General features: G+C 43.4%; 1 protein-coding gene across 2 annotated transcripts in view; it reads left to right on the top strand.

The window, feature by feature from the left end:
- The window catches only part of KCNH1 (potassium voltage-gated channel subfamily H member 1), a 218,599-nt gene extending 212,495 nt beyond the window's left edge, over window positions 1-6,104 (top strand). For both annotated transcript variants that reach the window (XM_033144832.1, XM_033144833.1), the window contains exon 12: window positions 5,189-6,104. The gene's annotated coding sequence lies outside the window, so the exon portion shown is untranslated. The remainder of the gene's footprint in view (window positions 1-5,188) is intronic.
- Window positions 6,105-8,724: the final 2,620 nt, after the last annotated feature.

The raw sequence follows: 8,724 nt of genomic DNA on the forward strand, positions 1-8,724 counted from the left end.
CTGATGCTCTCTCCCTTGAAATGTATTTGCCTTGAGGAAGACTAACTAGGGCACCTGTAGAAGTAAAAGCAGGTTGGGAAAGAAATTGCTGGTACTGTATTAAGGAAAACTCTATTGTACCAAAGGATATTGCACCAAGGAAATAGTGAAAATTGCTTAACAGAGAGAGACTGTGTTGCCAGTGGACATGGGGAACCCTTGCCCTTCCACATGTTAACAGCCTCCCACAATCCTTGGCCATTGGCCATATTTGCTAGGGCTGATGGGAGCGGTAGTTCAGTCACATCAGAGCAGGGAAGTGGTGCCATTTCCTCATGATCACAAATGCCATGGAAGAATAATGCTGCAAAGTGCTGAATCTAAACTGACCTGCAGTTTAATGTTCAGAGATATATTTTTGGACCATTTTTTTTAATAGAAAGAGCTGTTCATCAGCAATGCAGACTTCCTTTCCAAGATGTGGACCACATCCTGAGAACTGTGGATGGTGCCCAGCTCATGGAAATCAAATTATTCCCAACAAATTACTTACATCCACTGATTTCAACGAGTCTGCTCTGAGTATTAGTGCTACCCATTTAAAGCACTTTGATGCCACTTTACAGAGCTGCAGCTTCCCCCCAAAGAATCCTGGGAAGTGAAGTTTGTTAAGGGCATTAAGAGTTCCCCTCACAGAGCTACAATTCCCAGAGTGGCTTAACAACCAGTCACAGGGAACTCTGGGCACCTTGGCTCTGTGAGGGGAATATGGGTTCTGCTAACAACTCTCAGCACATTTACCCAACTGCAGTTCCCAGGATTCTTTGCGTTAAAGTGATATGATACTGCTTTAAACATAGAGCGCAGATGGAGTCAGTGCAGTGAGTCGGACTCCACTGTCTGTACTGAACTCCCTTTCCGAAAGTAGCACCTCCCTGTGCCATTCGCCACATTTTGTGCGCCCATCAAAAGCACAGCAGCATTGCAGATATCCTCGAGTGCAATGCTGCTTCTGAGGAATAGCAGCAGGAGAATCTGCTGGGGCTTAAAAAGAAAAAAGTCTTGCGCACCAAAACGGGTGCTTTGAATCCCAGCCGCGGTCTTTGCATATGGTTTTGATTGCCGTTAAACTGCAGGGATGCAGGGAGAGCATTTGCTCTCATCTTCATAATTATTAGGGACAAAAATAGAAAGTGGTTCCAATAATACACAGTACATAAAGCTCAGCAGTTAGTAACTCTGCTGCAGTGCTGAGAAGCAGCTCTGGAGGACGTTAGTTCCTTAAGATTAATTTCTTTCAGACAAAGGCAATCACGGACTGCTGCGTGGGAAAGCTGGTGCCATTTTGCTTAGTTTATCCCACAGGAAGTTTATAGCTTGCACCAAGTCATAAATTCCACGGCTGCAGTGTTTACTTGACTAATCAGTTAGGTGGAGTGATTAAAAACCTTTAAATTAATTAACCTTTCCATGAATTGGCAGTGGTTTGTCAAGAAAGAGAAAGAAAGAAAGAAAGAAAGAAAGAGAAAGAAAGAAGCTTGGAGCAGATTTCTGTTCATGGATTGAGGTGGCCCCACCAATTTACTTCTTGCTGTAGTCTTGTATGCTTTTCCTTTGAGCCCCTTCTGAAGGGGCATTCAGGGCTGTAGCTGGAAGGAAGAGTCAAGGAACACACACACACACACACACACACACACACACACACACACACACACACACTGGTTCACATGGGAGTGCCTTCCGCTTGCACAAGAAGCACTTTTGAGTCCAGCAAATGCATTTATTTTGAATACTGGCATTTGCAAAAACCACAAAGGCAGGTCCAGTTTGGGAAGAGGCATCTTCTCCTTCTCCCACACATGCCTCGTTCTGTGATGCTACTTATGTGACACATCTTAGCACCCTTCCAAAATTAAAGAAAGCAGGGTTTATTTTCCTCCCTTCAAATCTATTGTTTATCCATGTGAAAATGCCTGCAGATTTATTTCATTACTCCCTCAATGAAAAGCCATATGTTTGAACAGGGTGACAGGATTAATATGTTTGTCTGATTTTGTGTATCAAAGGCTATTAAGTGAAAGGCTTTAAGTGGATAACCAACAAATAGTTTTCTTTGCTTGATGCTTGGACTTAATACATCTATATATAGGTGTGTGAGAGAAGGTGCGAGAGAAGGGGGGGGGGGAGGGAGAAACTCTGTAGGCATGTAATATAGGGTAGTGGCCATATCCCAGTGGTAGAGAAGATGCTTTGCATGTAAAAGGTTCCAGATTCAGTCCCCAGCATCTCCAGGTAAAAGATCTCCATTAGAACCATGTGGACCTGCTGCCAGTCAGTGTAGACAGTACTGAGCTGGATGGACCAATGGTCTGATTTTGTGTAAAGCAGTTTCCCATGTTCCACTTTGCAGTGCCAGAATATCAGGATTTAAGATTCCAAGGGCACCCACTCCAGAATGATATGAAAAACTGATTTTCTATTCTGCAAAGGTATGCAGTGGATAGAATAGCTGAGGAAGCAGAAAGCACTTTCTTGTTGAATTAAGCTTATTTTTCCAAATGAATACATCATTCGATTCTAATGTTTCCTTCGTGCCTACCTGATGTGGAACTGTGCTTGCTTGCAAGATCTCGGCTGCAAGGTCCCACCATTGCCAGAGAGTCTTGCTTTTGCAATAGCCCTTCCTCAAATTGCTATCCTTTATTCATTTACACTAGAAACTAAATCATTGCAGTCCAGTGTTGTTTGTTCAGGTCTGATTTTTGCAGCTCCAAGCGGTTAAAGGCTGCTGTTATCTTTCATTAAAAGCTGCCTCTTGCAGCTCTTGCAGCTTTTATTACTTTGTGTCCAGCTGGTAGAGCATGAGACTCTTAATCTCAGGGTTGTGGGTTTGAGCCCCATGTTGGGCAAAAGATTCCTGCATTGCAGGGGATTGGACTATATGACCCTCGTGGTCTCTTCCAACTCTGCAATTCGGTGATTCTATGAGTGCCCTGTCTGTCTGTCTGTCTACTTGTCAAGTTATTTACATTTAGCAATGCATCTTGGAACACCCCCTCACATCCTTTAGTACTGCCACGAGAAGGAAAAACAGAACCATAGTTCATGGTTATGCCCAACCTAGGAACTTTGGTTATTGCTTCTTGTGCGAAACAAGCTAGGGATCATTAACCACAATCTAATGTTAGCTAAAACATAGTTAATGCTAATAACTATGAGATATAACTGAGAAAGTCCTATGGGTGTGCCATAGGAGGAGAGGGGAGGAGGAGGCATAGCTGTCAACTTTTCCCTTTTCTTGCGAGGAATCCCATTCGGAATAAGGGAATTTCCCTTTAAAAAAAAAAACAAAGGAAAAGTTGACAGCTATGGGAGGAGGCGCTCCTAAACCTGAGGCCCATGCATGTAATGCTAAACTATGCGTACCATAAAGAGACACAGCATCTCACTGAGGGGAAAAAAAACACCCAACCAATAAAGGAGGCAGAATCTGCAAGATGGAAGCTACTAATTAACCTTACAGGGGACCTTTGCAGAATGGGACTTACTTGATAATAAGCTCTTGGCCATGGCAAAGGACGTCACTGGATAATATCATGTTATATTAAGTACCACTTGAACATGTTTTTTAATTACATTTCCAGCTCACTGCAGAAAAGCAGTCTCTCAGCAATGCTAAAGATCCCTAATGTGGAGTCAAGCAACTACAGGTTAACTTTCAAGACAAATTCAAGAACCAACCAATTAACACAGATCAATACAACATGTGCCCCACCTAGCCGAATACAGTCCACCAGCCATAAAATGTGTCCTGCCAGGGGCTTAATAAACATGTTGCAATCTCTCAGATTCTTGGCAAGCCACACAGGGACTGAGAGAAAATGGCCCCCCAGAATTCTCCATGCCTTTGTTGGCAGCAAAAGGCAGGGAATTTCACTGGATATTCTTCAGGCCAGGGCTGAAATTATTTCAACAGTTTAAAAGGGACTTGAAAAAGATTCTACAAATAATAATAACAAGAATAATAATAACCAGAAAATTACCGCATTTTTCATCTATAAGATGCCCCCTATTTGGGGGGACTCAGATTTAAGAAAGTGGGGGGAGGTGTATCCGTGGATAAGATACACCCTAATTTTTGACATAATTTTTAAGGAAAAAACCTAGTTTTATACACGAAAAATATGGTATTTCCTGTGAAATTTCAGCTTACTTGACTGAAAGGCTATTGTTCATTTATTTTGGTGGGTGGGGGAAGCAATCAGCTAGGGACCAAATTGATTCCTGCTACACTAAAAAAATAAAATAAATTACATCAGGTTAAAACAAGATTTACAGTTACACCCACAATCGTGTAGGGTAAAACTGGGGAGGTCATTATGCAGAAAGTTATCCAGGGGAGGACTGAAATTCTTTAATAAATCTGGAGAAGCTCAGCAAGAGAAATTTTTTCAAAATTTGGTCAGAAAAGTTAGGCTCAGCTGTACTCCTCCACCCCAATTTCTGCACTCCTAGACAAGAGCAAAAATGGTTCTATTGACCATGGAATGCTGCCTTTGGGCTTCATGTCTCAAGTTGTGTAGGACTTCCTTGAATTGTTGTGCTCTTATTTCCCCCCATGCATTCTGATCCCCTTTATTCTTCCATTCATGATATCAGTAAGATAGCCACAATTCAGGGAACCAGGAAGAATCTTGCAACATAGGGCACCCGCAGCCAAACGCAAAGGAAGTTATTTGCAGGCTGTATAGTTGCTGATGAATTGTAACACGCATAAAGAGCAGAGGGGAGAGGAAAATATAAGCAAAGCATGCTACATTTAAATATACCCTTGGAAAGAGGCAAAATGTGTAAAAGAAATATCATTTTCACCAACCATGGATGCTGAAAACTGCTACCCCATTGTGGTACAATGTAACACTTCCCCACAGTCAGGGGAATAATCTTAGTAGAAGACACTCAACTGTTGATCTTTACCATGGTAAAATGACTTTGGAGGTTTCAAGATAAATCAAATTTAATTTGTACTCAATTTCAGGGCTTTTAAAAAAGCAGTGGGGGGAAGCAAATCTCTGAAATGATGCAAATTCTTCTCAGAATCCGACACCCATATTTTTAAATGTTCTGTGTCTTCAGATACATGTGTTTCTGCTGGAGATTTCCTGTGCAATATTAAAAACACCCTTCTTGCTTTAAATTTCATTTACAGCGGTGTCCCGATTTCCCCGAGAACATCCAGTTTAACAGCTCCGAAGGTTCTGCATCTACACTCCTTCACTTAATGAATCGAAAGAGCTATTTGCTGTGAACATCCTGGTGATTTTTTGTTTCTTTGTTTCGACTCAGTATAGAGTTGGTATGGACCCATTTAAAATACGATTTTATTATTATTATTTTTTAAAAGCAATCTTTATTAATAAACGTGTATGTGATTATGCAGCTACACAATACGTGTGTCTGCATTAGTTCCGTCTATAATTAGTGTTATTGGACAATTCACAGCATATCCTTCACTCTGCGATCAAGATATCAAAACAATAACAGAAGTCTTCCCCCAGTGGACAAATGAATTCTGTTGGTCCAGTTCAGTAATGAGGATCGTGTTTATCCGCAGTGGGGTGGGGGTGTGTGTTTAATTTCCTTGTTCTGTTTAATATTTCTATAGTATACTTTGATTGAATTGTAACTGTGCCACTGGGATATGGTCTAACAAATGTCAGGGCAGCCAGGACTCTTATGCAGAAATCTCAGAACTGTATTAGAAGTCTTTCTTTGTAAATAAGGAGGTGATTCCCATTTAACCATTGAGGGGAACATGAGCATAATCTTAAGGCCAGAACCACAGTCTCTGCCTTGGGTGAGATTTCAATGTGCCTGAAACGTGCTGCACATAGACCACATCAGCATGGCCTCTTCATTCAGCCATGAAGATACAAGCCTGGAGATGGGTTTTTACAGTCACAGCTAATGTAGATGGTGGACTGGACTCACAAGTCCCTTTTGAACCCCACACTAGCTAGATGCATCTCTTGGCACATAAGGGGATGTGGGTGTGTTCGCACAAGGCCACTGGCTGTTGCGTGTGCTTGGCTGCATGTAAAGTGAGCTGGTTTTGCTTTGTTTCAACACCTGTGGCTTTTTCATTTTAAAAGTTAAGATCCTCCAAACCTTCCAGTGCCAGGCTTGTATGAGAAATTGCAAATAAGGAGGGCAGAAATAAATAAATACATTAATTGTGCCACGGGGCACAGGGTGGTGGGAAAAATATGCTGCCCTGACCTTGAGACAAATTTCAAGAGGTGGAGAATCAGACCCTGCACTGATTCCTCCCTTCTGCTGCTATTGAGGAGTAGCTCCTCTCATTTCATCCAGGCCTTTCATCGTGCAACAAGTGTGCAGAAAGCTGCAAAAAAATTGTGATGCTGCCACAGCGTGCGTGCGTATGTGTGTGCTCTACTTTGTGCTGCAGAAAGTGCCTGCTTTTGTTCACGGAGCCCTTTGTTGTTGCATGGGTGGAATTGTTGTGGTACAAAACCTTAGTTCCAGGAATTTCAGGAGTTGTGCTCGTCGCACATCAGGGAATGCTGGTGCAGCACCCTTTGCCACTTTCCTATTGTCATGGCTGTAGTTGCTAGAAGTACCTATCTTCCCTGCACCCCACCCTCTCACATTGTTTAGCTCGTATGCTTTCTTTGGACTACCCACATGAGCCAGCGAAATCTGCAGCAATCCTTCTTTGCAGCTATAAGGTGGTGACGAAGAAGAGGGATGGCGAATGGTGACCCATCCAATAGGCAATGCCAGATGGGGCTGGAATGGAGCTCAGTGACACCTGAAGGGCCAAAGGTCCCAATTCATGACCTAGGAAACCCAGCAGGCATAGACCACTTATGTCCCTCAACAACATGATGGAAGCAAAACTGTATTCACCTGGGAAGGGCCATAGCTCAGTGGCAGATCAGCTGCTTTGCATGCAGAAGGCCCCAGGTTCAATCCCCGGCATTTCCAGATAGAGATGTGAGAGACCATCAGTCTGAAACTGGAGAGCCACTGCCTGTCAGGGCTGAGGAAGATGGACCAATGGTCTGATGGGAACTTTCCTATCTTCCTATGTTTCTATATAGCAGTAGTTCTGAAGCAAGTCCAGTGGCAACAGATTAGGATACTAGCTACTCCTGGGTATGGGGGTTCTGAACCAGGACCTGGTCAGCATTTACTGAGTTTTGGCACTGACCACAGTTTTAGTATATTCCCATATTACATTAAATTGTATTTGGGTCTCGCTATGTGCTTGAATATCTGACTACTGGTTGTGTGTGGAAGACTGACATCTGCCACAGCTTTCCATCTGCATTACAGACCAACTGAAGCAAGGCCCAGTTTTATTCTCATGGGTGAAAAAGCCCCTTAGGAATGGCCATGCCCTGTGTCCTTTATGGGAAGTACAGTATATATATATGATTCCTGTTTTCCATGCCTAGATCTAGTAGTCTAAAATATAGGATATTTAGATAGCTACTATATTTCTGGCCTTTTCTGACCCAAGGGTCGTATTGACAGTCACCCTTGCACAGACCACCTGTCAATGGTGGGAAAGGTCAAAATGCAATTTGTGTGTTTGTGTAAGTGTGCTTACACACACACACACACACACACACACCACAAATACAAATCACACGTAAACATGCAGGCATACACCACATATACAACTCTTTCTCTATCTCTCCCTCCCACAAGGCACAATGAGGGTCTCTTTAAAAAAATCACCCCCACCCAAGCATAAAGATGGGGGAGCACAATATGTGATGAGTAAAAGGCTGTGCTTCAAGGACCACCACCACCATGGAGAGAGCTTCTGCCTTTTACTTTTTGCCGATACAGCACTTAACTTCCCAATCTCGGTACTGCGACTGAGAGACAAAACTCCTCTGCCTGCTCTTCTGAGGAGTACAATCTCTACCGGGCAGGCAGAGGGATTTAATCTTTTGATCTCCATGCTGAGCACTACAACACTGAGATTTGGAGGCAAAGCTGCAGTGGGTTGGCGGGCCACTCCTTGCAGCTTCCCCAATCTGGCCTGAGGACTGTGGTTTAGCCGCCCCTGCTTTGTAGCGAGGTTTGGCATGTGAGTGAAATGAAATATCTACCCGCTGGTGGTGCTTTCTCGCCAACGCAACAGGTCACCTGCAGGTGCTTCTCAAGCTGCCCTTATCACAAAGCTGACCCTCTCTGGGCGCCACGGTTTTCAGGCACCTCTCCGTGTTGCGTTTCCCAACTTGGTGCGACTGCACTTGTGCCATGTTGACTCCTTGGCTTCCGACTCCGTGGAAGACAGTCAGGCAACGCAGCCTCCAGGGGCGGCGGAGGCAATAACCAATCACCCGCACTTCAAAGTAATAATAAGCATTTCAAAGACAAGGAGCCACACTGGGAGGCTTCCCAGAATTCAGTTATATAAGGAACACTGTCATTAGCACAGTATCTTTGATCTGAGTTGCTTTCCCCCCACTGCACCCTCATGCCACACACTGCTGTGGCAAGGATGGATTCGTGCTAAGTACGAAAACAAAGCTTCTTGCAATAAGTTGTTTTTAACATTTAGCCTTAAGACCCCTTTCCATAAGTGATAGAGTTGAAACTATGATGCTGTCATGGCCTCCCTTTCTACCGTTCTGTATAGTGTTCACTACAGTGTTGCCTCAAGATATAAAGCACTTTGATTAGATTTCTTAAGTCTAATGGAAA

The sequence above is a fragment of the Lacerta agilis genome, chromosome 3, assembly GCF_009819535.1.
Source record: "Lacerta agilis isolate rLacAgi1 chromosome 3, rLacAgi1.pri, whole genome shotgun sequence".
NCBI classification, from domain to species: domain Eukaryota; kingdom Metazoa; phylum Chordata; class Lepidosauria; order Squamata; family Lacertidae; genus Lacerta; species Lacerta agilis.